Source organism: Papio anubis, chromosome 6 (genome assembly GCF_008728515.1).
Source record: "Papio anubis isolate 15944 chromosome 6, Panubis1.0, whole genome shotgun sequence".
NCBI lineage: Eukaryota > Metazoa > Chordata > Mammalia > Primates > Cercopithecidae > Papio > Papio anubis.
Genome location: NC_044981.1, coordinates 51,595,306 through 51,614,006, shown reverse-complemented (window position 1 = coordinate 51,614,006; position 18,701 = coordinate 51,595,306). Strand labels below are relative to the sequence as shown.

The following is an 18,701-nucleotide window of genomic DNA, read 5'->3' as shown; positions in this document are numbered from 1 at the left end:
TCCACTAACCCCATTTGGGGTTTCCTTATTGCCTCTCCAGTGTACCAGCATGAGAAAGAGCAAGATACTTTAGGCTTCTGACTCAAATGGTAAGAAAACAAAAAAAATTGAATTTCACATAACAAGAATTCAAGAAGAAGAGCATCCAGGGTAGATTAACAAAGCAGCCCAGTGATCTCACTCAGGCCCCAAATGATTCTCTTCATTTCTCTGCTCACTCAGCCTGTCAGCTGAGCATTCTCTTTTTCAAAAGATGTTAGCATCATTCCAAGCATCTTATACAGACAGGACAGTGTGAATCTTCCCAGAAACCTCTTAACTGACTTACTCCTTCTGGCCAGAATTGCAGTGTATGGCCATACCTAAGACAATCACTGGTAAGTAAGCTGGGAGAAGGAGTGCAGTGATTGGCTTAGACCAACTACCAGTGGGAGCCCAGTGATTGGCTTAGACTGGCTACCAATGGGAGCACAGTGATTGGTTTAGGCCAATTACCAGGGGGGTGCAGTGATTGGCTTAGATGGATTACCAATGGGAGTGCAGTGATTGGCTTCAACTGATTACCAGTGGGGGCTCAGTGATTGGCTTAGACCAATTACCAGTGGGAGCACAGTGATTGGTTTAGACCAATTATCAATGGGAACACTGTGATTGGCTTCCACCGATTGCCAGTGGGAATGCAGTGATTGGCTTTGCTTAGACCGATTACCAATGGGAGCGCAGTTATTGGTTTAGACCAATTATCAATGGGAGTGCAGCGATTGGCTTCCAATTACCAATGGAAGCCTAACGATCAGTTTTTCTTTGGGGATGAAGTTTGGGAGTTCTTCACTTGATCACATAGGGCTGGGGACACTCTTGAACAAAATCCAGATTCTGGCAACAAGGAAAACCTATGCACAAGGGTTGGGGTGATGAATGACTTAGGTACATTATCTTCTATATAAACCATCAAGAAGTCAGCTGCACTAGCGAGAAAGGCAATAGAGGCCCAGAGAAGGTGTCAGGAAAGCAGAAGAAAGAGTTGGGGCAGGTAGGTCGGGGCCAGTTGGAGGGCCTTGGGCTTTACACATAGAACGAATCACCTGAATGAGTCACTCCCTAAACCACTGTTCCTTCACCCCATTCTCCCTCCTGAGGATGTGTTATGCACCTGCTCACACATGTGACTGTTCTTTCACATCACCAGTTTGAGTCAGGGTGACATGACCCAGCTGCCTCCAGAAGCCTCCCAGCCAACGGACGCGGAGCAGGCTGTGGGCAAATCAGTCAGGTGGTGGCTGCTGATTAGAATTCATCCGCATTCTCAGGGTGGAGGGCAGCAGGAGATGTGTGCAGCCTCCTCCCCTATGGAGGGGATGCAGGATGCTATTTGTTTAAATGGTGGTTGGTTACACCAGAAACACTTGGCCTCCTTTATCTGGATATAGAATAACCCAGCACAAATAGATCAGTAGTAGTAGTAGTACAACAGCTATAGTAGCCCAACCCTTGTATTTTGTAGATGTAGAAAACCAAGTTCATATTGAAGTGACTTGGCCAGGATCAAAAAGGCCAAGCTGGAACTAAGACTGAGTCTTAAGACTCTTGCTTTGATTCTCTCTCATCATACGTTATAGGAAGAGTTTCTATGCTAAATTCTATGCCAGATCTATAATGTCATTTTTCTGAGACACAAAACTGCTTTAGGTAAGTGTTCTAATAGTTCCTCATGTTCATCTGAAATCTACTAATTATGTTTGACATGGAGACTTTTATTTTTAATGTTGTGTAATTAGACTTTCAAGTTCTGCCCTTAAAACTTTTTATCTGTTGTTTACCAAAACAGGCCAAGATTCCAGCTAATAATATTTTCAACCACTTTTGTCATTCTCCAATAAATTATATAGAAAATTGTCAAGAGTAATTCCTGGTCGGGCGTGGTGGCTCATGCCTGTAATCCCAGGACTTTGGGAGGCCAAGGCAGGCGGACCATGAGGTCAGGAGTTCGGGACCAGCCTGACCGGGTGATACCCCATCTCTACTAAAAATACAAAAAAAAAAAAAAAAATTAGCTGGGCGTGGTGGTGCGCGCCTGCAATCCCAGCTACTCAGGAGGCTGAGGCAGGAGAATCACTTGAACCCGGGAGGCAGAGGTTGCAGTGAGCCGAGATTGCGCCATTGCACTCCAGCCTGAGCAACAAAGTGAGACTCTGTCTCAAAAAAAAAAAAAAAAAAGTAATTCCTTTCCAGTGATAGCAGAAATCAGAGACTTCAAGTATCCAGTTCAAGTTCACTGGACTCACTACTTCAAAGGCAGTATAATAAGCTCCCTGAGATGATCTTTCTGAAGTAACTCTTTTCTGTCTATCAGCTGACTTGCAGAACTGATTGTGTACTTGACACAGATCCACATGACTCAGTGCAATGGGAGTAGTTCAGCAGTTTTGAATTCTTAGATGATTTTCGCTCTTTGTTTCTTGGTTTGTTTGAAGAGATCAAAAGGGAGCTGTATCGTTGTGTGATAAGTGTGTCTCTATCACTGTTTTCCATAGCTTTCCCTTCCAAGATCCATTATAACTTTGGAAATGTGGTGAAATGTATCTTATAGGACTCTATTAAAAGACTAAATCTGGTAAGGTTTAGTCTAGGGATATGTGTGTGTGTGTGTGTGTGTGTGCATGCGCACATGCCCGCATGTATGCTAGGAGCAGGCAGAGTGGGGAAAGGAAGTGATGTGGGGGTTGCAATTGTAGCAGTTGCAACAAAACAAGGATGTTTAGCACACATCTACAATAAACATGATGTTCATTATTTTTAGTTAGCCACATTATTGTTATACCCAGAAAAATAATTTTAAAAGCTTTCAAAGTTTAAAGAAATGATTCACAGCAGAAAATCAGAATCCAAGTTGGCAGTTTGTTCAGTAACCATCATTACTTCTCCCACTAATTTTCAGGTCACTATCAGTAAAACATTTTTAGTCAAGCAAACAATTTAACAATTATTTGTCCTCATCCACTTTTGCACACAGTTGAATAAGCTAATGTGGGCTGGAAACAAAATTAGAAACAAACTCTGATTAAACCATTCATTCATCAAATGTACATTCAACACTAGGTATCTGACAGGTTTTGTATTATGAGAAAAGAAACAGTAAACAGGAATCTGGGTGCAGTCGCTCACGCCCATAATCCCAGTACTTTGGGAGGCCAAGGTAGGCGAATCACCTGAGGTCAGGAGTTCAAGACCGGCCTAACCAACATGGTGAAACCCTATCTCTACTAAAAATACAAAAATTAGCCAGGGTGTGGTGGCACATGCCTGTAACCCCAGTTACTTGGGAGGCTGAGGCAGGAGAATTGCTTGAACCAGGGAGGTGGAGGCTACAGTGAGCTGAGATCATACCTCTGCACTCCAGCCTGGGCAACAGAGCGAGACTCTGTCTCAACAACAATAACAACAATAAGAAACAGTAAACAGGAAAAGACAAAGGGTTTCCATTCAGTAGAACCCTGTGGTGGAGGCCTGGACAGCATGCATGGGCACACACTGGCGAGGCACCAGTCTTGGTGTGAGCAAGCAGACAGTGCAGGAAAGCCTCCAGGAGGAGGTGACGTCAGAATTAAATGTGGAAGGACAGGTGAAAGTAGACAGACATGGAGGTAAAGGGAACAGGAGAAAGAAAGGCTTGGAGTTGTGAGGAGGGAGCGTGCACGTCAAGGACCTCACGGTTAACATGGGGGGTGGGGTGGTGGGGTCAGCGGGGAGTAAGGGAGTGAGAAGGATGGAGGCAGAGGGTGGGGGCTTCATGCGGGGCTGGGTTGGCTTTGCCAGGAGATGAGACTAAATCCTGATAGCCGTGGGAGCTATTGTAGAAATCATTTCAGGCTGATCAGATTTATTTGGGTTTACTGGAGGAGGCAGGAGGCTGTTTGTATGTATTTATTTAATCTTGTTTGGACAAGCCTTAAGCTTAGTAAAGGACAATACGAGGTCCTTAATATTGAAAGAGCCAACATATACCGTCATACATTATTGCAACATTCTCGTTATTCACGTAGTGCATTCAGATGAATATATTCTCAACAAATATTTCCTTCATTTGTAACATCTAGGCAGAGGTGGGCAAGAGCAGATAAAAGAGATGGCAAACTTTGATGACCTTCTTTATATGCCTCAAGGCCTCACCACTGATATGTCATTGAATATTTCACACTGGCTTCCTCCGACTCTTTTTATCAAGGTCTTAACAATCATTGTGTCAACATGTGACCTTATAAACTGTACACAAGGACCCTTTTTGGGACAACGTGATCATGGGAGAGAAATCTCTCCGTTTGCCTCCCTCTCCCTACCCATCTGTGCTTCTGCCTGAAGTCATCAGCATTTCAGATATTAAAACTGTGTTCTTTAGGTCTTACCCACCAGTTTTTATTTGCATAAGCCATACCAAGAAAATGAGAAATTCCTTTTGTGGCTTCACTACTTGGAACTTTGAAAAGAATGAACAGTAACATTCTCAGTCAGATTCAGATTTCGTATAAAACCTGCTTTAGAGAACTGAAGGATAAGATATGCTTATTTAAAACTTTTAAATTATCATCCTCTCGATAGAGACAACACCAGGACAAGTGAGAGCCAGACAGAAACTGGGCGACTCTGCCTCACCAAGGAAAAATTACTCAACGTGAGCAAAGGAGATCCTAAGAAGCCAAGAGGCGAAATGTCATCATACGCATTTTTTGTGCAAACTTGTCAGGAGGAGCATAAGAAGAAGCATCCGGATGCTTCAGTCAACTTCTCAGAGTTTTCTAAGAAGTGCCCAGAGAGGTGGAAGACCATGTCTGCTAAAGAGAAAGGAAAATTTGAAGATACAGCAAAGGCGGACAAGGCCCGTAATGAAAGAGAAATGAAAACCTATATCCCTTCTAAAGGGGAGACAAGAAAGAAGTTCAAGGATCCCCAGGCACCCAAGAGGCCCCCTTCAGCCTTTTTTCTGTTCTGTTCTGTGTGTTGCCCAAAACATCCTGGCCTGTCCATTGGTGACGCTGCGAAGAAACCAGGAGAGATGTGGAATGACACCGCTGCAGGTGACAAGCAGCCTTAGGAAAAGAAGGCTGCAAAGCTGAAGGAAAAATGCACAAAGGCTCTTGCTGCATATGGAGCTAAAGGAAAGCCTGATGCAGCAAAAAAGGGAGTTGTCAAGGCTGAAAAAAAGCAAGAAAAAGAGGAGGAAGCTGAGGAAAATGAAGAAGGTGAGGAGAGGGAGATGAAGAGATGAAAATGAAGAAGACAATGATCATTAGTAAGTTGGTTCTAGCTTTTTTTTCTTGTCTGTAAAGCATTTAGCCTGCCTGTACACAACTCACTCCCTTCAAAGAAAAAAAATGAAATGTAAGGCTGTGTAAAATTTGTTTTTAAACCACACAGTGTCTTCTTTTGTATAATTTAACACACTACCGAAATGTGTCTTTAGATAGCCCTGTCCTGGTGGTATTTTTTTTCTTTTTATATTTTGAGATGGAGTCTCCTCTGTCACCCAGGCTGGAGTGCAGTGGCACCATCTTGGCTCACTCCATCCTCTGCCTCCCGGGTTCAAGCGATTCTCCTGCCTTGACCTCCTGCGTAGCTGGGATTGCAGGCGCATGCCACCACGCCTGGTGGTATTTTCAATAACCACTAACCTTGCCTGGTAAAGTATGGGGGTTGTAAATTGGCATGGAAATTTCAAACAAGTTCTTTTTGGTGCACAGCACAAATTAGTTATATATGGCAATGGTAGTTTTTTTCATCTTCAGTTGTCTCTGATACAGCTTATACCAAATAATTGTTGTTCCATTAACTGAATATCACTCTGTAATTGAAAAAAAAAAAAAAGTTGCAGCTGTTTTGTTGACATTCTGAATGCTTCTAAGTAAATACAATTTTTTTTTCTTTTTTTTTTTTGAGACTGAGTTTTGCTCTTGTTCCCCAGGCTGGAGTGCAGTGGCGCCATCTCAGCTTATCACAACCTCCGCCTCCCAGTTTCAAGTGATTCTCCTGCCTCAGCCTCCTGAGTAGCTGGGACTACAGGCATGTACCACCACACCCAGCTAATTTTGTATTTTTAGTAAAGACGGGGTTTCTCCATGTTGGTCAGGCTGGTCTCAAACTCCTGAACTCAGGTGATCCATCTGTCTCAGCCTCCCAAAGTGCTGGGATTACAGGCGCGAGCCACCGCACCCGGCCTAAATACAATTATTTTTTATTTAAAAAAAAAAAAAAAAAGTATTATCCTGTCAAGAGCCACCCTAACCAGACTCAGTACAATGTTAAAACACATCACCCAGAAAAGATGGCACCTTCAGTTCATGCCAGAGAATCTCTCTTGCTGGTAAAAAGTTAAAAAAATAAAATAAACACATCACCCAATTTGGGCAGTGTTAGCAAATGCACCCATTTTTCATTGCAAGTTTGCAAGTTCTTTTTTTTCCTTATTTATTTCCTTGTTGTCTTTGTTTTTCATTTGTTTGAGACGGAGTCTTGCCCTGTCACCCAGGCTGGAGTGCAGTGGCGTGATTTCAGCTCACTGCAACCTCTGCCTCCCGGGTTCAAGCAATTATCCTGCCTCAGCCTCCCCAGTAACTGGGATTACAAGCACCTGCCACCATGCCCAGCTAATTTTTGTATTTTTAGTAGACACAGGGTTTCACCATGTTGGCCAGGCTGGTCTTGAACGCCTGACCTCAGGTGGTCTGCCCATCTTGGCCTCCCAAAGTGCTGGAATTACAGGCATGAACCACCATGTCTGGCCAATTTATTTCTTTTTTAAAGAGACAGGATCTTACTATGTTGTTCAGGTTGGTCTCAAACTCCTGGGCTCAAGCCATCCTCCAGCCTCAGCCACTGCCTCCCCTCCGCAGCCCCCAATTGCTGGGATTACAGGTGTGCACCACTTAAGGTTTTGCATTTATTTTCAAACTTTTTTTTTTTTTTTGACTCCTTTCCTGGTCATCATAGTCGCATTTAAAAAAAAAAAAAGAAGAAAGAAAGAAATAATACATTTAGATAAGTCAACATTAGGAACTACTCATTACTCCCATAGAACATCTATTGTTTTAGGTGCAAATATTTCCAAAATCTAACTATTTGTATGTATTTTTCCTCTTAATTTACCTGAGAGATGCTCACAAGTATTGAACTTAATGAAGGAAAAGTATAATTTTCTCTTTGTGATTTTTTAAAAGAGTAGTCAAGGGTAATTTATTATAACAGAGCCACAGAAAAGGAGATTTTGTTTAACAGTATTTTGTTGATTTATAAGCCAGCAATGACTTCAGCCTAGTCAATGAAAGACCACAAGAGTTTTAAATAAACTCCCCACGTGCTGAGCTGTGTACTTCCGTTATTCTATCCCCCCACCCTCTGCAGTTTAATGACATAAGGTGAGTAATGCTACAATCTGTTGAAGACTCAGTAAGGTCACGCTCTGTAGACACCACAAGAGTTAAACTGAACTTTAATAATAACTTCAGGCTAGGGTGCTGGAGGAGGGAGAGCACCAGGAAAAAGAGCTAGTGCATGTGGGGCTTAATACCTAGGCGATGGGTTGATGGGTGCAGCAAACCACCACTTGCTTATCGGCTGCCTTTGTAACAAACCTGCACACATCCTGCTGCGTGTACACAGAACTAGCATAAAAAGAAAAAGCCAGGCGGTGCCCGTGGCTCCGTCATGGCTCTGCAGCACCTTGGGAGGCGAGGTGGGCGAATCCCTTGAGGTCAGGAGTTCAAGTCCAACCCTGGCCAATATGGGCAAAGGCTCTACTAAAAATACAAAAATTAGCTGGGCATGGTGGCATGCGCCTTTTGTCGCAGCTACTGTGGAGGCTGAGGCAGAAAAGTCACTTGAACCCGGGAGGCGGAGCTTGCAGTGAGCCAAGATCACGCCACTGCACTCCAGCCTGGGTGACAGAGAGAGACTCCATCTCAAAATAAATAAATAAATAATAATAATTACTTAAGGTTTATCTTACAATGCTGCCACCTCCCCCAAAGCAGGCCGGAGTTAGAATGGACCTTGGTTTTTACAATAAGAAGAGAGGGTGGAGGTGGGGCTGCATTTGGGGAGATGGGTAGAGGAAGAGGAGGCAGGTTGAAAATAGTTTTTTAAAATCCTGGTCACTGAGTGGAAAGCATGCTCATGTTCCTAGGAGCAGAGGCGGAAAATGGGTTAAACTTGAGGGACACACTAGGAGTTAATCATTCAGGGTTCAGGGTGAATGCAAGTAAGAATTCTAAAAATAACAACTTCTCCTTCGAAACTGAAGCAGTCTGCAAGAAGCAGAATTGGAGAGCTTATTAGCTTGACTCCTTTGCCCTCTGCTGCTGATGCTCCCAGTTTAAATCCTGGCACAATCCTAAAATAAGAGTTAGCTCTGCAAAGGTAAAAAGAATTGAGGACACTGAAGAATATATATCAGGTGAGTTTAGTGGCACAAAACTAGCTCACAATTCCACATTGTGTTAGAGCAGCTCCGACCTCTGCATTCTTGCGTCCACAAAGGTAACTGAAAGGGAAGCAGCCAGGTAAGTCATCGTTGCGAGCCTTTCTCCCGTTCCACCTCTTCTCATTTTGGTGTGGTTAGCTTCGGAAAAGAACAAGGCAAGGAGGTTTGCTGAAGGAAGGCATTCCGCGCTATTGTACATGTCAGTTTCATATTCTGTGCCCTTTATGCCAAAGAGGCCCTTGCTAGATATCATTTCCTCCTAGTTTGCCACCAAGATGGACAACAGACCTTTTCAACAAACCCTGCAAACTTTTTAAATTAATACTGCTGACACCAGGACAGATGTTACAAGAGAAATCTCTTCCTCCTTTCTTCTCTCCTCTTACATTCATTTACCCTCTCAAACATTTTGGGGCCTACTTTTGGTGCTTCAGGAATTTCGAGCCATTCTCTCAGGTGGAGTATTTCTCGTCCAGTGAGGCAGAAACAGGATCAGAGCTTTTGAATAGTAAAGCCATTTGTGACAGAGACGCACCTCATATTGGAAGTGAAACTTACAGTTCCTGGCTCATAATGAAGACCTCTATGCTCAACACCACGTACAAAACATGTGCTATGTATAAAATGGGTAAATTCCATTAACAAATACATTTATCATTTTGGGATAGGCTGTGTCAACACAGCAGACTTTCAAGTACTAACTCATCTTCCCCTTCCACCTTCTTTTTCAATGGCCTTATCTGAATGACTCTGTGCCCACTACTAGATAGGTGGTCTAAGACTTCTTGCCTTTTTTTTTTTTTTTTTTTGAGATAGAGTCTTGCTCTGTCACCCAGGCTGGAGTGCAGTGGCATGATCTCGGCTCACTGCAACCTCTGCCTCCCAGGTTCAAGTGATTCTCCTGCCTCCCAGCCTCCTGAGTAGCTGGGACCTGGTGATGCCACCATGCCTGGCTAATTTTCTTCATTTTGGTAGACAGAGTTTCACTGTGTTGGCGGGCTGGTCGAACTCCTGACCTGTGGTCTGCAGCCAGCCACAGAGCTCTCGGTATAGCTGGGATTACAGGTCAGCCCGAGCCACCAGCTGGCTGACTTCTTGCTTTTTTCACTGAATGGTTTGGAGCACACACAAAGGGCTCACACCTGGCACTGTCACGTATGAGCAGTATAAATTTGGGCAGATTCTTAACTTTTCTGAACCTCGGGTTTCACATCTAGGACCCAGAGCTAATATTTGTTTCCTCATGGGATTGTTGTGATATTAAAAATAAAATACTGGGACACAGTAAGCATGCAATAAATAGAAGCAGTTGTTACTAACAAAGAGACTGTCTACGGTCTCCTCTTGTTTTAGCCCCGCTACAGAGGGTGGAAAGAGAGAAGCCTAACTAGCAAGTGTGTTTCTGGAGGGAGCAGGACTTGCAGCTGTTGCGGCATGATACAGTAGAAGCAGAGCTTCAGCTCTACCGGGACGTGTACCATTTCCATGGCCAGAGTGTCCTGATGCAGTTAGGCACCGGGGTAAGCACCCAGCAACCCCAGGAAATTGGAGTTGAAGTTGTGGGTGCCAGAGACCAGGAGAGGTTCCAGGAATCATAAGAAGTTTCTAAGTTTATAGATAAGCTGGTGACACGAAACCAGGAAATAGATCAGGTTATATTTATTTATTCCCTTATGCTCTCACATCTTTTTGCCTTCAGATGTTGCAAATTCATCCCACCTTCCACTGCAGCTATGATTCTCAGAGAAAGTAAGTGTTCGTTGCTTGGATAAATAAATCTAGTGCCTCTCAACCCTACCCTGCTTTGAGCCATTAGGCCTCTTCCCCTTTCCCCACTCTTCCTTAGAGGTCCAAAAATGCTTCTAGAAAGTACAACTTGAGGCGGTAGCGGTGGCTCGCCTGTAATCCTATGCTTACTTTGGGAGGCCCGGTGAGCGGATCACAAAGGTGAGGGGATGGGAGCCCCCACCGGTGAAACCCGTCTCTACTAAAAATACAAAAAATTAGCCAGAAGAAGGCAGGTAGAGCCAGCCACTCGGGAGGCTGAAGCGGGAGAGCCAGCGTGAACCAGGGCCGGAGCTTGCAGTGAGCGAGAGATCAGCGCCACTGCACGCCTCCAGCCTGGGGACAGAGACTCCGTCTCAAAAAAAAAGAGCGACGACACACCATGATGCAATGTTGGGAACCTTGTTCACATGCTAAAGCTAAGTATCACCTCTGCTTCAGCTGAAGATCCCTAAAGCTCAGTATCACCTCCATAAGCTGGTCGCTGAAACAGTGTCCTCCACTCCAGCTGATCACTAAAGCTCAGTATCACCTTCACTTCAGCTGAAGATCACTAAAGCTCAGTATCACCTCCACTCCAGCTGAGATCACTAAAGCTCAGCAGCTCCTCCACTCCAGCTGAAGATCACTAAAGATCAGCATCTCCTCCACTCCAGCTGAAGATCACTAAAGCTCAGCATCTCCTCCCGCACTCTGGCTGAGAATGCAGCTGGCATCTCCTCCACTCCAGCTGAGAAGATCCCGCAGCTCAGCATCTCCTCCGCCAGCTGAAGATCAGAAACAATATCTCGCCAGCTGAAGATCGCGAAAGCTCAGCATCTCCCTCCACTCCAGCTGAAGATCCGCAGAAACCGGCGGCCTCCCACTCCAGCTGAAGATCCCCGAGAAGCTCAGCAGCACCCTCCACTCCGGCAGAAGTCACGGCTCCGTGGCACCTCCGCCAGCTGAAGATCAGCAGCTCAGCAGCTCCTTCGCTCCAGCTAGAGAGATCCACGAGCTCAGCAGCTCCTCCAGCTGAGAATCACTAAAGCTCAGGCATCACCTCCCACTCAGCTGAAGATCACTAAGCTCAGCAGCTCCCCCACTCCAGCTGAAGATCACTAAAGCTCAGCATCTCCTCCACTCCAGCTGAAGATCACTAAAGCTCAGCAGCACCTCCACTCCAGCTGAAGATCACTAAAGCTCAGCAGCTCCTTCACTCCAGCTGGGAAGATGCTAAAGCTCGGCAGCTCCTCCCTCCCAGCGAAGATCACTAAAGCTCAGCAGCTCCTCCACTCCAGCTGAAAATGCTAGAAAGCTCAGCAGCTCTCCACTCAGCTGAAATCACGAAAGCTCAGCATCTCACCTCCACTCCAGCTGAAGATCACTAAAGAAACAAGCACCTCCCTCCAGCTGAGAGAGATCACTAAAGCTCAGCAGCTCCTCCTCAGCTGAAGGGATCACTGAAACCAGCAGCTCCTCCACTCCAGCTGAGATCACTAAAGCTCAGCATCTCCTCCACTCCAGCTGAAGATCACTAAAGCTAAGCAGCTCCTCCACTCCAGCTGAAGATCACTAAAGCTCAGCATCTCCTCCACTCCAGCTGAAGATCACTTCTCTCATTGCCTCTTTAATGTCTGCTTCACAACATTTTTCACAAGTTAGTTGTGTGATGAGCTGTCTTCCTCACAAGAACCTTATCTCCAGTGACAGCAGGGAATGAGGTGAGTCTGTTTAGATTTGACACTTGTGTCCCCAGTGCCTAGGCCAGTGCCTCAGGCATTGTAGGCTCTGGAAAAAAAATGCTTGGGACTAGGGTAATCAGAGGACTGGGGGAAGTCCAGTCCCGTTCTCACTCAGGGGGAGTCAGAATAACATAGTTCACATTGCATAGTTCTTTGGAGGTAAAAAGATGGGACAGTGCACCAAGCCTGTGAAATCATTCTTGAGGCCAGGCCTGGTGGCTCACACCTATAATCCCAGCACTTTGGGAGGCCAAGGTGGGCAGGTAACTTGAGGTCAGGAGTTCCAGACCAGCCTGGCCAACATGGTGAAACCCGTCTCTACTGAAAATTTAAAAATTAGCCGGGCATGGTAGCAGGCGCCTGTAATCCCAGCTACTCCAGAGGCTGAGGCAGGAGAATTGTTTGAACCAGGAGGCAGAGGTTGCAGTGAGCCAAGATTGCGCCACTGCACTCCAGCCTAGGCCACAGAGTGAGACTCGTCTCAAAATAAATAATCTTTCTTGATACCAAATCTCTCATTAATCATCTGGAAATCTCATACTTTCTGTCTCGTCTACTATAGAGGAAAGCACCTCGTATGTTCTGCCTAAGCACTCCACTATGCTATTCAGAAGTTTCTATCGTCCATTTTTCATTTTTAATTGTGGTAAAATACATATAACATGAATTAACCATCTTAACCGTTGTGTGTGTGTGTGTGTGTTTTGTTTGTTTGTTTTTTGAGACAGGGTCTCACTCTGTCTCCCAGGCTGAAGTGCAGTGGCACCATCTCAGCTCACTGTCACCTTCGCCTCCCAGGCTCAAGTGATCCTCCTACCTCAGCCTCCTGAGTAGCTGGGACTACAGGCACGCACCACCACAGCCAGCTAACTTTTCTGTTTTTTGTAGAGATGACGTTTTGTCATGTTGCCCAAGCTGGTCTCAAACTCCTAGCCTCAAGCAATCCACCCGCCTCAGCCTCCCAAGGTGTTGGGATTACAGGTGAGAGCCACCACGCCCAGCCTCTTAAACTGTTTTTAAATATGCAGTTCGGTAGTGTTAAGTATGTTTACATTGCCATACAACCAATCTTCAGAACTATTTCATCTCACAAAACTGAAAGTCTGTAACATTGAACAATAACTTCCTATTATCTCCTCTCCCCAGTGCCTGGCAACCACCATTCTATCTTCTGTTTATAAATTTGCTCACTTTAGATACCCCATATAAGTGGAATAATACAGTACTTTCTGTGTGACTGGTTTATTTGACTTAGCATAATGTCTTCAAGGTTCATTCATGTTATAGCATGTGACAGGATTTCCTTTTTTTTTTTGAGACGGAGTCTGGCTCTGTCACCCAGGCTGGAGGATTTCGTTTCTTTGTAAGGTTAAATAATATTTGGAAGTAATTATATTTCTGAACTATTTTTAAATTTTTAATTGTGAAATTAAGGGCATCTATTCTAAGGATGCCTAAGAGTGACAATGCCTAGAAACATTAAACCTGTCTACCCATCCACACGAGGTAGCCTCATTCTTGAATATGACCACCAACATATTTGTAGTAGCTTCTTTAATTCACCTGAGAACTTTTAAAGTGTGTCACAATTGATCTGTTTTACTGTGTTCCATTCCCTTCATTTTGCATAAAGTATTTTCCTTTTTATTGCATTCCATATGTCTAATCTGTTTTGATTTTCTCACTAATCCAAGATTTTTAGAAATATGTTTCCTTTTTTTCTTTCCTTCTTTCTTTCTTTTTTTATTTTTTATTTATTGAGACAAAGTCTTGCTCTGTCACCCAAGCTGGCATGATTATAGCTCACTGTAAACTTGAACTCCTCAAGTGATCTTCCCACCTCAGCCTCCCAAGTAGCTAGGACTACAGGAGGCACCACCATGCCTGGCTAATTAAAAAAAATTTTAAAGAAGTTTTTCTTTGAGACCAATTACCAAACAATTTTTATAAATAATCCGTGGACATATGGGAAGAAATATACATATATATGTATATATATATACACACACACACACTCTCACACACACATATCCTTACTTAAAAGACACAAAGACTGTATCTACTAACTTGAAATTATTGACTATATCATTCAATTTCCCAGTGTCTTTACTTATTTTTTCTTTTAAGATGGAATCTTGCTTTGTAGTCCAGGCTGGAGTGCAGTGGCTTGATCTCGGCTGAGTGCAACCTCCATCTCCTGGGTTCAATCGATTCTCCTGCCTCAGCCTCCCGAGTAGCTGGGATTACAGGCCTGTGCCACGATGCCAGCTAATTTTTGTATTTTTAGTAGAGACAAGGTTTTACCATGTTGACCGACTGGTCTGGAACTCCTGGCCTCGAGTGGTCCACGCCTTGGCCTACCAGTGTTGGGATTACAGGCATGAGCCACCATGCCGAGCCTTTAATTACTTTTAGACTATTAAGTTTCTCTGATTCTGAAAGATGTATATGAAAATCTTCCATAAAATAAAATCTGCCAATAACAATTTTAGAAATCATTATATTTTATCACCTTTCCTTTCCTTAAATTTAGCTCCATGTTGTTTGATGCATACAGGTTTATGATATAGTAATACCTGTATATGTTGTAAATCATACACTAACATAATGTCCATCTTTCTATTGTTTTATTTGTATTACTTCAGTGTATCAATTTGTTTTCAAAACTTTATTACCCCATTTTAAATGTCTTACAAATAATATAGAGACGGGGATTGTTTTCTGTTATTATATTTTAGAATTTGTTAATAGAAAAATTAATTTACTTCATTTTTAGTAAAATTGACCTTTTAATTTTATTCTTTTTGTCATCATATTTACTATTTATTTAATTTTTCTCTTTTCTTTGTCTTTGCTTTTATGGTTCTGACAAGTTGCTCTTCATTCTCTTTTCTCCCTTCACTAACTTGAAGGTTTTCTTTTTTTTGTTGTTTTTTGTTTTTTTTTTTTTGAGACGGAGTCTCGCTCTGTTGCCCAGGCTAGAGTGCAGTGGCCGGATCTCAGCTCACTGCAAGCTCTGACTCCCGGGTTTACGCCATTCTCCTGCCTCAGCCTCCCGAGTAGCTGGGACTACAGGCGCCCGCCACCTTGCCCGGCTAGTTTTTTGTATTTTTTAGTAGAGACGGGGTTTCACCGTATTAGCCAGGATGGTCTCGATCTCCTGACCTCGTGATCCGCCCGTCTCGGCCTCCCAAAGTGCTGGGATTACAGACTGGAGCCACCGCGCCTGGCCATAACTTGAAGGTTTTATTGTAATTTTTTATTTCACTATTGATTACCTTTTATTTTCCCTATAGTTATATGTTTCTATAGTATAATTTTTTCTTTATAATAATAATAACAAATATTATATAATAAAATAAATATTTTAATATAATTTTATATTTAAATAAATATAATAATGGTTATAATAAAAATAAATAATGACATATTTCTTTAGTATAATAATAGTTATATGGAAACAAGAGAGCACCCTTTTCCTCTTATGGAAATACTTAATTCTCCCACTGTTTATTCTCTTCCCCTTAAGATAAGACCTTCAGAATGCTTTTAGCTCCTCACTTAGTGCAAATATTAGATCACTTTTACTTTCTCCCATCTATCCAACGTACCTCAACTCCTAGGTTGTTGTTGTTTTGTGTGTGTGTGTGTGTGACAGAATCTCGCTCTGTTGCCCAGGCTGGAGTGCAGTGGTGCAATCTTAGCTCACTGCAACCTCCACCTCCTGGGTTCAAGCAGTTCTCCTATCTCAGCCTCCCAAGTAGCTGGGATTGCAGGCATGCGCCACCACGCCTGGCTGATATTTGTACTTTTATTAGATACAGGGTTTGCCATGTTGGCCAGGCTGGTCTTGAACTCCTGACCTCAGGTGATCCGCCTGCCTTGGCCTCCCAAAGTGCTGGGATTACAGGAGTGCACTACTGTGTCTGGCCACCTCCTAGGCTTTGAAGAGATCGTTTAGTCCTTTGTGTTCCTAGCCATTAGTAGCTTTTCCCACTAATGAACTGCATCTTTTGTTTTTCAAGACACTTTATTTAATATTTAAGTTATACTTTCCTAGGTACTCTATCATTATCCTTTTAACCACGTGTCAATGTGAAATAAGTCTTCTGCCACATATTAAATCTCTGTTCCAATAACTTTGTGGTTTGGCAAGAGCTCTTAGTGGCATATGCAAGTGAGAGAGTCTGTGAATTCTTGTTTGTCGGCAAATATCTTTCTTTTACCCTGGCAGGTGAATAATACTTTGGCTGAATGCTAAATCCTTGAGTTTCAGTCCTTTTCTCTCAGTAGTCTGAGGATGTTACGTGAACGTATTTTTCCTTCCAGTATTGAAGGTCAGAGGTCATAAGCTAGTTTGTTTCTTTTGTTTTGTTTTGTTTAGTTTTGAGTATAGTTGCGCGATCTCAGCTCACTGCAAACTCCGCCTCATGGGTTCACATCATTCTCCTGTCTCAGTCTCCTGAGTAGCTGGGACTACAGGCACCTGCCATCACGCCTGGCTAATTTCGTTTTTGTATTTTTAGTAGAGACGGGGTTTCACTGTGTTTGCCAAGATGGTCTCAATCTCCTGACCTTGTGATCTGCCCGCCTCAGCCTCCCAAAGTGCTGGGATTACAGGCGTGAGCCACTGTGCCCAGCCTAATTTTTTGTATTTTAGTAGAGACGGGGTTTCACTGTGTTGCCCAGAGTGGTCTTGAACTCCTGAGCTCAGGCAATCCACTTGCCTTGGCCTCCCAAAGTGCTAGGATTATACGCGTGAGCCACCGCATCCAACCATTTGCTTCTTTTTCTTTCTGCCTAGAAATATATAAAATTTCCTCTTTATTTTTCCAGTTTAGAAATTATTTTTGATCAATCTGCCTGGAACTCAGTGTGTCTTCTTTCCCCTTCTTGATATTTCTTTTTTATTTTTCTGTAGCTCCTATTATTTGCATGGGAAGTTTCTTAGATCTGAGTCCTTTATCATTTTCGTCATGATTTTTATCTTTTTATATTTTTGCTCTGGGTTGTGATATATTTCTACCACTTTTAGACTTCCAGGCCACCATTTCAGATCTCAACAATGACCATCCCTTTTAGATTATTTACTAATGTTTCTAGCCCACAAATCAAGATTTTTGTTCCCAGAAATTTTTGTGAGGGGATCGGGGGTATTCTATGAAAGGGGCCATATATGCAAAGTGACCCCCAATGTTGAAGGAGCCAAGAAACCAAAGAATGAGGCAGACAAATTCAGTTTCTCGGCACTGGGTGATTTATAAAGGGAACTTAGAGAGAAGTGTGGTCTTGGGCAGCCAGGATACAGGTAGAGCTCCGCCCCACAAGGCCCCAGACCCAGGGCTTATATCATGGGAAAAAAGCATAAGGACCCTGGAAAGAACGTGTAGGTGGCTTTGGGGATCACAGCATATGATCTCTGCAATGAAGGTTGTTTTGGAAGAAATGTACAACGAATAGGTGTTCCTACATAAGGAGTAATACATCAACTACATATTTTGGAGGCATTCCTGAACTCAGGCTTATTCAGGCAGATTAGTAGTTAAAATAAAGTCAGTTTTGTCCCCACATGGGGGCTACTAGAGTTCTTTTAAATGCTCTTATTGTTTTTTGGTTCAGGTTGTCATTTATTTTCTCCAACAGTTTCACTTTTGTGGGGACTGCCGACTTTGTGCTTGTTTGCCATTTCTCTGGCTATCGGGTCCCTTCGATATTCTTTGCTATTTTCCCTCAGTGGCTCACTGAGGCCTGGGGAGAACTTACAGTGGTAGTATCTTAGTCCATTTGGGCTACTGTAACAAAAATCCTGGCAGGACATGGTGATTCACGTCTGTAATCCCAGCACATTGGGAGGCCAAGGCAAGAGGATGGCTTGAGCCCAGGAGTTGGAGACCAAACTCCAACTGGAGGCAAAAATTCCATTTCTACAAAAAATACAAAAATTAGCCAAACATTGTGGAACATGCCTATAGACCCAGATAGTCAGGAAGCTGAGGTGGGAGGACCACTTGAGCCCGGGAGGTCGAGGCTGCAGTGAGAGGTGATTGTTGCGATTGTGCCACTGCACTCCAGCCTGGGTGACAAAGCAAGACCCTGTCTCATTATAAAAAAAAAAAAAAAAAAAAAAAAACTCAGGCCAGGCCTGGTGGCTCACGCCTGTAATCCCAACACTTTGGGAGGTTGAGGCAGTTGGATCACCTGAGGTCATGAGTTTGCGACCAGCCTGACCAATATGGTGAAACCCCATCTCTACTAAAAATACAAAAAAATTAGCCAGGCGTGGTGACATGCACCTGTAGTCCCAGCTACTCAGGAGGCTGAGACAGGAGAATAAATTGAACTTGGGAGGGGGAGGTTGCAGTGAGCTGAGATTGCACCACTGCACTCCAGCCTAGGCGACAGAGCAAGACTCCGTCCAAAAAAAAAAAAAAAAATCCTAAACTAGATGGCTTATAACAGTTTATCTCTTACAGTTCTAGAGGCTGGGAATTTCAAGATCAAGATGTCAACAGATTGAGTGTCTGGTGAGGACTCACTCTCTGCTTAATAGAAGGCACTTTCTATCTGTGTCTTCACGTGGCAGAAGGGGTGAATGAGCTCCCTTTGGTGTCTTTTATAAGGGCATTAATTCCATCCATGAGGGCTCCATCGCCTTCCAAGGGCCCACCTCTTAAAACAATTTCAATGGGGATTAGGTTTCAACATATGAATTTGTCAGGGAC

At 43.6% G+C, this 18,701-nt stretch overlaps 1 protein-coding gene and 1 pseudogene across 1 annotated transcript in view; both read left to right on the top strand.

Moving 5' to 3' along the window:
- Positions 1 to 18,701, top strand: part of ELOVL5 (ELOVL fatty acid elongase 5) — a 153,110-nt gene that overhangs the window by 106,108 nt on the left and 28,301 nt on the right. The gene's annotated exons all lie outside the window — the stretch shown is intronic.
- LOC108585465 lies at positions 4,683 to 5,915 on the top strand (annotated as a pseudogene).